The 12,139-nt window shown below is 37.2% G+C and overlaps 1 protein-coding gene and 1 long non-coding RNA gene across 3 annotated transcripts in view; one reads left to right on the top strand and one right to left on the bottom strand.

Annotated features, from left to right (window-relative positions):
* LOC136025374 (uncharacterized) overlaps nt 1-12,139 on the top strand; it is a 110,331-nt gene that overhangs the window by 50,315 nt on the left and 47,877 nt on the right. For both annotated transcript variants that reach the window (XR_010617080.1, XR_010617081.1), the window contains one exon: nt 160-243. This is a non-coding gene — a long non-coding RNA (uncharacterized LOC136025374). The remainder of the gene's footprint in view (nt 1-159; nt 244-12,139) is intronic.
* Nucleotides 1-12,139, bottom strand: part of LOC136025369 (uncharacterized) — a 51,031-nt gene that overhangs the window by 37,584 nt on the left and 1,308 nt on the right. The window lies entirely within an intron of this gene.

Raw genomic sequence — 12,139 nt, 5'->3', positions numbered from 1 at the left:
GTGCAATTAGCTATTAGTATTATTTTGAAAATAAGGTATTAAGATCCTGCATTCTACTGTTGCCTGTAAGAAGAAGATTTGTGGGTCCTTAGATTAATATTCTTTTTAGAGTTTAAAATGATAAATACTTCAAACGGAATGAATTTTTTCTTTTTCTAGGTCGAAAATGATGATCATGCAAGGATCGATCAGCTACTCATCGATTTCCTAGCAGGGGAAGCAATGGACATTAACAGCCCATTAGTAAGTTCTAAGAGCTCATAATGTGGTGGGCTATGGACCTGAATAAAGAAAAAAGTCTCTGAAAGTATTACGCAACATAATACGTGTGTGCCATCATTACGCAACATCCCACATGTTCAGAGTTATTACCTAACATCTCACGTGTGCACCATAATTATGTCACACCCGCGTTTGCACCTGCCATTACATAACCATCATGTGTGCGCTTTCATTATTTAACACCCGACTTGGCCCCCCGTCATTGCACCCAAGTGTGTCCTCCTCAGTAATAAGCAGGGATTACCCACGGGGCCCCTGACCTCTAACGAGTCGTGCGAGATCGCTTCGTGCCCAATAAATCTAGCAAGTCACATAAGATTACGTCACGCCCAATAAATATATTATTTCATGTAATAACGTCACCCTCAACATAAGTAAACATTCCTTTATTACGTAACAACCAAAAGTAAACACGCAATATTAGGAAACAAACAGGTTGTAAATATTCAATATTGCTTAACATGCAGGTGTACTATACCGTTACAGGTGCACTCTAGCATTGTATAAGACCCAGGTGTGCGTAATAGCGTCTTGAAGGACTATTAGCTCCTTTTGTACACCCTCCATGCCTATCGTCAAAACCATAGAGGGGATACTACTTACAAATTTTCGATTTTCTTAAATTGTAAGAGCAGGAGTAGTAGTAGCCCCGAAAGTTTCAACTTAACATCGGTAGTCGTTCTCGATTCTTTGCTGTGTAATTTAGTTTATTTAGTTATTTAGTTTAGTTTAATGAGTTATTTAGTTTAGTTTTACTGATTTAAGAAACATTTAGTTTTAAGAGTTATAATGAGTCATTAGTTTTAAGCAATAACAGGGCAAATTGTATAAAATGAGGAAGGTTGATATACCCAATATCCAAGAGATAATAATTACTGGACATTTTTACTTTGCTGAACAAAATAACTGTCAAAAAATTTGACTGGATGTGTTTGAAAAATAGAGGAGCTTTAGAGCAGGGCTGCTTACCCTCCAATCTCTTTTGAATCTTATGCACAAAAACTTTTTGAATTAGTTTAAGATCCGCCTAAATATTCCTCGAAAGCTTCACCTTAGTACTATTGGCTTGCATAGTACCAACAGCTGTGGTAGCATTAATAGCAGTAGGCACATATCACTTTTGGTTTTTTCAACACCCCCTTCGACACTGATTAAGGTTTAAACCTAATATCATGAACCGTTACTTAAGTGTTTCTTATTTGTCCTCTGAACAACCTTTGTGGGCATAGTGCGTTTCAATTTATTTCCATACAATTCAATTCAATTCAATTTATTCAAATAAAAATAAAATATAACACCAATAATAATAAGGATCCTGGAAGCGAACTTGTTGAGGACCATAACCACAAAAAATTGAAAATGAAGAAGAGAGAAAAAAAAAGAAAAGAGAAAACAAGGGTAACCAAAGCAAATTGAATAAGAATTTATAGAGTTATAATATCAAAATTTTAGTACATTGTTATACAGCGTGCGAAAACTTGTGGATAGCTCGACACTGGATGGTATTATATTCCATTGAAGTATAGATTTATAAATGGGGGATCGCTGGGCGGAACTAGAGACACACTTGGGGACAATGAAGGAACGGTTGGATAAACGGAGACAGAGGCCTTCAGAATTATTAATATTAAAATAAGATAATAATTGAGGAGGAAGATTTTTATGGTAAGCGGAGTATGCAAGGTATAGATTTAATTTTTTGATGATTTGTTGAAAAGGGATAATACCAAAATCGGAGTACAAGTCCTGGGTGGGATATAGTCGGGGCAGCCAAAAAACTGCTTTGATGGCACAGTTTTGGGCTGATTTTAATTTATTGGTAACTGAATGAAAAGTGTTTCCCCAGACAGATCCACAGTATGAGATATATGAGTAAATAAAAGAGTAATAAAGGGTGACAAGGATATCGGGAGGAAGAAAATAATTCGCACGATTAATCATACTAACCTGTCGCAAAATTATGGTTCTGATGTAGGACACGTGCGTTGCAAATGATAGGGAGGAGTCTATTTAGACACCAAGAAACTTGGCAACTTCGACCTGTGGGAGGAGATTGGTAGAATATTTTAGGCCAAGTGCTTGCTGAGCTTCCTTTTTTTGTAAGGGGTTCGAAATAATACAACCTGACTTTTCTTGATGTTAATGGTCACGCAGTTAACTAGACACCACTCCTGTACTCTATTCAGAAGGGTTTGAGCAGAGGCGACGACGGATGGTAAATTAGGACCGGTGATGAAAAAGTTGCTATCGTCAGCAAAAAGTACTGGGTGCACTGATGGACCCAGGTCCGTAACCAAATCATTAATATAGAGGAGAAAAAGTATTGGACCAAGAACAGAGCCCTGTGGGACGCCCCTTCGGACAGTTAGGGGATGTGAAGTTACCCCGCCCAGACTCACACTCTGTACTCTACCAGAGAGATAAGAGCCAAACCATGAGAAAGGAACTCCACGAATCCCTAAGTTGTTGAGTTTACTTAATAAAACACTGTGATCAACCATATCAAAGGTCTTAGAAAAGTCCAGAAATAAGCCCAATACAGTATTTTTAAGGTCAAGTTGGGAACGTATAAACTGTGTGGCATCTATTAGTGCATGAGCAGTTGAAAATTTTGAACGGAACCCATATTGATGAGGAGAAATCAACGAATGTGAAGAATGAATCCCAAATAAAAAAGGGAGAAAGACGTCGGAATATAATTCTCTCGAGCGCTTTAGATATAACTGGGAGAAGTGAGATTGGACGATAATTACTTTTCTCAGACGGATCGCCTTTTTTAAGAATCGGAATAACAATTGCTGATTTAAATATTTATGGGAAGACTCCATTAGTCATAGACAGGTTTGCTATGTGCACAATGGGTTCACAAATATAGGAAGATACGGTCCTAAGAAGCTTATTACTTATGCCAAAGAAGTCAGGTGTACTACTCTTAGAAAGACATTTGATAACTTGAAGCACCTCTTTACGATCAGTTGGAGAGAAAAACATGAATCCAGGATTCTTGCTAGGTTGTACTGACTAGGAGAAGGAACAGAGTTAGCATTTGGAATATTAGTGAAATAATTATTAAAAGCATCCGGTACTGAACTTGGGTCAATTAATTTGTCACTGATGTCCTTAAGGTTAAGAGGTACAGATCTTGAATTCTTTTTTTTTTTTAAGAACTTCATTTATTGTGGACTAAATTTATTGCAAATTCCCTTTGCAATGAGAGATTTTTGAATAATAATAATTTTTTTGCTTCCCGGACAAGTTTGGTATATAAATTTTTGTATTTTTTATAATTAGTCAGGTCAATAACGTTACTGGTTTTGCATGCTAACTTATATAGGTAATTTTTTCCGGTATGAAGAGATTATCGGGCTATTAGATATCCAGGGGCGTATATGGGTAGTTTTTTGGTTTGATTTACGAACTAAAAAAGGTTGAACTGATAAGATCACTCAGTCCCTGTGCAAGCCATTTGTGGCTGAATTAACATCCTGACAATCAAAAACCTTGGACCAGTCAGACGATTTCAAACGATCCGTGAACCTGTTCATATTCACAGTATTATATATTCTATTATACGTAGGGGTATTAGTTCTAGAGAGTTGAGTAGCTGGTAGGGAGGGTAGCGAGAGATAGATTGGAAAGTGATCTGACAGTTCAGAAAATATTATTTTGAAGGACAGGCGGTTTCCCAGGGAAGTGGATACAAAAATGTTGTCAATTACAGTAGCTGTAGGTCTCACAGGATCAACTCTAGTAGGAAAAAGGATTGTGGGAAAAAGACCACTTGAGGTGAATGTTTCAAAAAAAGGTATCACATTCATTATTATTGCTAACATTTAGTAAATTACAATTGAAGACCCCAAAAACTATTGCCTTCTTTTGTGGTAAATTAATAAAACTAGAAAAATCATCAAACAGATTACAAAAGAAAGGGGTCGGAAATGAGGGGGGCTTATAAAATAATGAAAAAATAAAAGAATTTCCGTCAACACATATCTACAATTATTGAATAAATGCATCTATTATTTATAGGTTTCGAGAATAAGGATTCACAGTCTAATAGCCTGGTGAATTTCAGACTTGACCGGATGTAAAGAGAAATGCCGCCAGAGGACTTGGTTAATTTTCTTTCAATATGAATAGCTTGAAAACCAGGGAGGGAAAATTCCTTCTTATCATCAATTTCTGAAAGCCACGTTTCCGTTATTCCAATTACGTCAAAAGGGCAGTAACCATTAATTAAAATTAAGTCTTTAAAATTAGCCCACTTATCCCTTATACTTCCGATGTTAAAGCAAATTACATTAAGTTTGGTCTCTTCCATTAGCTTAGGTTTCACATTTTTCATAAAATCAAAAGTGTCGAGATATTCACAGTTAATTTGGTTTAAAGGGCTATCGGGGCTACCTAAGGGGCTGGTGGGCAAACTATTTTGGTCATCGTAATAGTTAAAAACAACATTATTACACAGTGATAAATTCGTAAGAAACGTAAAATCTTGTACAGTGCACATTTAAACATCCATTGTGGTCTGAGTTTCGTCATCTCCTCGATTAGAATATTGGAAATCTTCTTCAGCCGACGAAATATCATTGGTGGTAATTTTGGACTGTGATGGAAAGTTTGCCATTTTTTTCTTAGATTTCTTGCCTTTGACTAGGGCAGTGGCATCGACTACCGTCTTGGGGGTTGTGGCAATTTCAGAGCCTGCATTAATTTGATTTGTAGTTGAGTCTACAGGCTTAACTAGCTTTGATGTGGAATCTATGTCCTTTTTCATCGAGGATAATTGAGCCATAGCTGTTTCTAATATGTCATCACCTAAGAGTTTAGTGATAGCTTTCTTCTTGAGAATATTTTTGGTTTCCTCAGCTTCATTACTAACCTCAATTAAGTGACTGACTGTGAGATAAGTTGCAAGCCTTTGCCATTCTTGGCTATTTTTAGATGAATCTTTTGGAGGGTAGGATGTTGAAGTAAACTTAGATAAGGGATGGGGGGAATGACTAGAACCTTGAGTATAAACATTATTTGCCTCTTTTGGAAATGATACTGTCTTTGCATCTGCTACAGCAACTGTTGCTTGGCTTCTATTGGACCGATGGGGTGTGGGTTGCCAAGGGATTCTTGCAGCTACAACTGAGTAGGGTAGGTTCATTTTATCAGATATTCTAAGGATTACAACTCGCTTTTGGTGAGCTGGGCAAGATTGTTTTTGGAGGGCTGTGTGTCCCTTACGGTTACAATTTCTGCAGAAAGGGTCTAACTCAGGGCATTCACTAATTGCGTGGCCTGTTTTCCCACACTTAAGGCAAGGCGGATGGGACTGTTTGCAGTGTTTTTTGCTGTGGCCGTGGGCCAGACAAGTGGAGCATTGTAGGGGCTTAGGCTTATAAATCTTGTAAAAAAAGGGACATACCGTACAAGAATATTTCTCCACTTAGCTCAACTTTGCAGGAAATGAGGATTGAACGGCTAGGGTGAAGAAAACCTTCTTTGTTTAAACTTAGCCTTAAAGCAGTTGAAGGATTGATGAGAAGACCTGAAGAATCTATTAGTTCAGTTTGTATATCCTCCACTTTTACACTGGTATCAACACCATACAGCACATACTTGTGTAATTTTTCCACATCTTTTTTTGTGGCTAAAATTTTTGAGCCATCAAGAATTATTTCTTGGGATTTTGACAGGACATGGTATGCCGCCTGAGAAGACGTAAAGTAAATATCAATAGACTCATCCTGCTTGAAAACAAGTTCAAAATTTACCTTGGTGATCAGAAAGACAGCTTTCCTAATTTGCATTATTCGATCTTTTGAAAAGGGTTGGCCATTGGTTTTCTTGATTGAGACAGTATAATAATTGGGGTGATCGTTAGCACTAGTTTCTGGGACACTTGAAGAGAGGGGTTGCACTATCGTTGGTGAACGAGTTTCATCCTTTTTCCTCTTTTTGCCAGGCGTCTCACCTCTTTCATTAGAGTTAGTTTCGGCCAAGGCCTGAATTCCTGACAAGTGGCTAACAGTTTTGGATCGCGTAGGGGGGGGGGGGGGTTCTAGGAAAAGTTTTATAGGTAGGTTGGAATGGCGACTGGCTAAGGGTTTCAGTGGAAGTATCCTTCTCGGGTGGTAGCCTTAGGGGCTTTTTTCCCGTCATTTATTCCGACGAGATACTGCAGATTCATAAACTGTTAATCAGTCTTAATCACAGTTTTTAATCAGCGATAACACCAATATATTCCATTATACACTAATAATAACTCAGTTTGTATGAAGTGAGCAATCCCTCGCAATTAAGTCCGCAAGTTAATTGCGCAATCTAACACAATACAGTGCAAAAAGTAATCCGATTAGGTTCATAAGCTAGTTCCTTTTAGTTTCAAACAGTTCGTGGTAACGAACTGTAGTAAGGAGCGACCCGGCTCAATAGTAACCAAAACTCTAAAAAATGGAATTTTGATACCAATAGCTACATCAAAAGAATCGCATTTTAATGCTGGTTTTAAATATATAAGTTTCATCAAGTTTAGTCTTACCCATCAAAAGTTACGAGCCTGAGAAAATTTGCGTTATTTTAGAAAATAGGGGGAAACGCCCCCTAAAAGTCATAGAATCTTAACAAAAATCACACCATCAGATTCAGCGTATCAGAGAACCCTACTGTAGAAGTTTCGAGCTCCTATCTACAAAAATGTGGAATTTTGCATTTTTTGCCAGAAGGCAGATCACGGATGCGTGTTTATTTGTTTTTTTGTTTTTTTTGTTTTTTTTTTCCCAGGGGTGATCGTATCGACCCAGTTGTCCTAGAATGTTGCAAGAGGGCTCATTCTAACGGAAATGAAAAGTTCTAGTGCCCTTTTTAAGTGACCAAAAAAATTGGAGGGCACCTAGGCCCCCTCCCACGCAAATTATTTTCCCAAAGTCAACGGATCAAAATTCTGAGATAGCCATTTTATTCAGCGTAGTTGAAAAACCTTATAACTATGTCTTTGGGGACGACTTACTCCCCCACAGTCCCCGTGGGAGGGGCATCAAGTTACAAACTTTGACCTGTGCTTACATATAGTAATGGTTATTGGGAAGTATACAGGCGTTTTCAGGAGGATTTTTTTGGTTTGGGGGAGGGGTTAAGAAGAGGGGGATATGCTGGGGGAATTTTCCTTCGAGAATTTGTAATGGGAGAAGAAAATTTCCATGAAGAGAGAGCAGGATTTACTAGCATTATTTAAAAAAAAAAACAATTAAAAAATAAAAGTGAAAAAGCTTTTTCAGCTGGAAGTAAGGAACAGCAATAAAACTTAAAACAAACAGAAATTATTACCCATATGAGGGGCTCACCTCCTTCTAATACCTCGCTCTATAGGCTAAAGTATTTTCGGTAATTTCAACTACTTATTCTACGGCTTTTGTGATTCAGGGGGTCATTCTTAATGAATTGGGACAAAATTTAAGCTTTAGTGTAAAGAGCGAGGTACTGACGATGGGGCGAATCCCCTCATATATGTACTAAAAACATGAGAATACAAAAGTTCTTTACGTAAGCTAATTTATAAGTTACGTAAATCTTTTACCAATAAAAAGATTCGTAAAAAATTAAAAGTTCTAGTTGCCTTTTTAATTAACCAAAAAATCGGGGGACAACTAGGCTTCGTCCCCCGCTCTTTTTTTCTCAAAATCATTCGATCAAAATTATGAGAAAGCCATTGAGCCAAAAAAAAAATATGCAAATCTTGTTTTGATTATTCCTCTGCGGAGAGCCAAAATCAAAACATGCATTGATTCAAAAACGTTCAGAAATTAAATAAAAAAAACAAGTTTTTTCAACTGAAAGTAAGGAGTGACATCAAAACTTAAAACGCACAGAAATTACTTCGTATATGAAAGAAGCTGCTTCCTCATCAACGCCCCGCTCTTTACGCTAAAGTTTTTTACTGTTTTAAAAAGAAGAATTGAGAGAAAGAGTCAAACTTTAGCGTAAAGAACGGGGCGTTGATGAGGAAGCAGCTTCTTTCATATACGAAGTAATTTCTGTGCGTTTTAAGTTTTGATGTCACTCCTTACTTTCAGTTGAAAAAACTTGTTTTTTTTATTTATAGTTCAGATACTAAACTCATACTGTTTCAATGTATCGCTAAAGATTTTTACCTTAATAACCTTTATTTTAGTGGCAGTAGTAGCAGTAGTAGTAGTAGTAGCAGCAGAATTAAAAGTGTTAACTTTAGTTTTAGAGGTAGTAGTATTAGTACAAGTAGAATTTATAGTAGCAGTAGTAGTAGTATGCATAAAAGCAGTAGAAAAGGATACAAATGTTTTCTTTCGGTTAGTTCAACATCCCCACAACAAGCCATGTTAGTTTCAACTGCACACACCAAGCTGTTCCTGAGGTATTGCAGTTATGTCCTTTTTACAATATGCATACAGATGGCGTGTTCGTTTATAGTCCCCTGATTCACAACAAAATTCCTTGAAAATTTCAGCTTCTTACCCTTAGGCATAGTTATAATAGTAGTGATAGTAGCAGTTTTTGTATTGCTAGTAGTAGTATTAATAGTAACAGCGGCAGTACTAGAAGCAGTGGCAGTATTAACACTATTGCCTGTACAAGTAGTTGCAATAGAAGTAGTAGTTAAAGTTGTAAAAGTAGTAGTAAATGTAGCAGTGATAGAACTACTAGTAGTAGCGTGCAGATATTGCCTTTTGGTCAGAATTATTTTCACCTTTTAGCATTCTCAGAAAGTTCCAAAGAACCAAATCTACTCTTGAAAAACCAAATCTACCAAGAACCTAAATCTACAAGAACCAAATCTACTCTTGAAAAACCAAATCTACCAAGAACCTAAATCTACAAGAACCAAATCTACTCTTGAGATACTCTCTTTTGACAATGTGGATGCACCTAGAGTTTTTTGAATTAGTTCAAACATTCATTCAAAATTTTATATGGAGTAGTTTGGTAGTAGTTGTAGCAGTAGTAGTGGTGCTAGTAGTAGTAGCATGCAAATGCTTCCTTTTTGATCACCTCCCTTATCCTTTCCTGAAAGTTCCAAATTAACATACCCAGTCATTCATGAGGTACGCCGTTTTGACAATCAGAATACGCATAAGGTGTTTTTAGTTTGCTTAAAACTCCCCTCAAGATTTTACAAAAGGCTCGCCTGAACTTCCTTTATATTTTTGGAAAATAGAGTTCAAACATGCAAACCTTGTTCAATAACATGTACTATATCAAACAGTTCGTGGTAACGAACTGTAGTAAGGAGCGACCCGGCTCAATAGAAACCAAAACTCTAAAAAATGGAATTTTGATACCAATAGCTACATCAAAAGAATCGCATTTTCATGCTGATTTTAAATATATAAGTTTCATCAAGTTTAATCTTACGCATCAAAAGTTACGAGCCTGAGGAAATTACACCATTAGATTCAGTGTATCAGAGAACCCTACTGTAGAAGTTTCAAGCTCCTATCTACAAAAATGTGGAATTTTGTATTTTTTGCCAGAAGGCAGATCACGGATGCGTGTTTATTTGTTTGTTTTTTTCCCAGGGGTGATCGTATCGACCCAGTTGTCCTAGAATGTTTCGAGAGGGCTCATTCTAACGGAAATGAAATGTTCTACAGCCCTTTTTAAGCGACCAAAAAATTGGAGAGCACCTAGGCCCCCTCCCACGCTAATTATTTTCCCAAAGTCAACGGATCAAAATTCTGAGATAGCCATTTTATTCAGCGTAGTTGAAAAATCTTATAACTATGTCTTTGGAGACCACTTACTCCTCCACAGTCCCCATGGGAGGGGCTACAAGTTACAAACTTTTACTGTTTACAGTTTTTTACTGTTTTAAAAAGAAGAGTTGAGAGAAAGAGTCAAACTTTAGCCCCTTTCATATACGAAGTAATTTCTGTTCGTTTTAAGTTTTAATGTCGCTCCTTACTTTCAGTTGAAAAAACTTGTTTTTTTTTTATTTAATATATTCAATGAACGAATTGCCTAATTTACAGCAATTAATCTGAGAACCGTAGGGAGGTTGACAACCCCAAAGAGATAATTACTGGTCCTTTTGATAATCTTTAACAAAATAGTTCTCTTCAAATTTTGATCGATTGTGTTATGGGGAATGATAGGCTTGTGCGGAAGAGGCTGATTACCTTCGGATCACTTTCGACTCTTAAGAATAGCAATAGATCTTCCGACTTTCAATCAAATGAGCCCCTTCCGACCCGTAATCTATACGACCATTCGTTCGATAAGAACCTTACATATTCAGGGCATAGCTTAAAACCCTTGTCCCAGGGGTCTGGGGCAAGGCACTGTCCACTCTGAAGGCACTGCTATATGTTCTTTGGACTATTGTGAGTGAAATGGCTATCTTACAATTTCGGTTTGGGGAAAAGAGGAGTAAAGGAGGGGCTAGTTATCCTCCATCACGTTTGACTATTAAAAGAGACTAAAAATTTGGACTTCGAGTTAAAGAAACCTTTAAAATTTACGTAACCAACCCTTAAACCCAAAACCCGAAAAAGCTTACATGCCCCAAGGGCAGAACTTACAATCCTTGGTCCACGACTCTGGTTTTTCTTTTCAACCTCAAAGACCTCGCTATGTGATCTTTGAACTGTTTCTGAGCAAACAGCTATCTTAAAAATTATATCGGACACATAAAGAGAGGATGGCTGTAAATAATTTCTTAGACCAAACTGCTTTTCCATTTACGAAAAATTAAGCAAAGAGAAAACGGATTTTAATTTCGAGAAAGCAGTGAACAAAAAATAAATATAAAAAAACTACACTTTAACTAAAAAATAAAAATATTCCGAATTATTTTGTTTATAATGTGAGTTGTTCGTATTTATTTATTGTTTATTTTGTTGTTTTTTTCGTGTGTCTAGTCGTCGTGTTTTTTGTGTGTTATGTTGAAAAAAAAAAATTTCTTCTTTTTTGTCGTTTGTAATTTCTTTTCGCTGAGAAAGGCTCCCGGACGTGGGGCTGAAATATTCGGAATATTTTAATTTTTTTAGTTAAAGTATAGTTTTCTTTTTATATTTTATTTTTTGTTCACTGCTTTGTCGAAATTGAAACCCGTTTTCCCTTTGCTGATTTTTTCGTAGAAAGGATGGCTAGTTGCCCCTGACACTTTGACTCTTAAAAAGGCACTAGAACTTCTAAATTCCAATCCAATGAGCCTCCTCAAAAGCTTATACAGCCACCCTTTGCATAAAAACAATATATACCCCTAGGGTATAACTTAAACCCTCCCTTCAAGGGCTTTGGAGGCTGTCATCTTATTTGGGGAAGTAATGGGCGTAGGAGGCCTGATCGACCTTCAATCACTTCCGACTGTTAAAAAGGGCACTAGAGGTTGCAATTTCAAATCAAACGGGCCCCTTTCTAAGTTTCGACGACAACTCCTTCTATACGAAGAGCCCTCGTCTAAAACCAAAAAAGGAGGATAGCTGCTCTCTGATAATTTCAATCTTAAAAAGACCTAGAAATTCAGCTTACCAGTCCAAAGAGTCCCTTTTGAAGTTTACACGACCACTCTTTCTACTATAAAAACCATATATGCCCCCAGGACACAACTTACAAACCTTTACCTGAGGGCTTGGGGGGGGGGGGAGAAGTGTCATCCTAAAATATATAATTTTCAGACGTTTCAACTACGTTGAAAAAAATGGTTATCTAAAAATTTTGATTGGATATTTTTGGGGAAATGATGGGCATGGAGGGGCTGGTTGGCCTCCAACCGCTGTCGACTACCTAAGAGAGCACTATCCCCTTCAATTTCCGGTCGAGTGAGCCCCATCCGAAGTTTCTACGGCAACTCCTTCTATACGAAGTGCCCTGGTCTAAAAAAAAATATACA

This window comes from Artemia franciscana, chromosome 3, assembly GCF_032884065.1.
Source record: "Artemia franciscana chromosome 3, ASM3288406v1, whole genome shotgun sequence".
Taxonomy (NCBI): domain Eukaryota; kingdom Metazoa; phylum Arthropoda; class Branchiopoda; order Anostraca; family Artemiidae; genus Artemia; species Artemia franciscana.
This window is presented reverse-complemented; position numbering and strand designations above follow the sequence as displayed.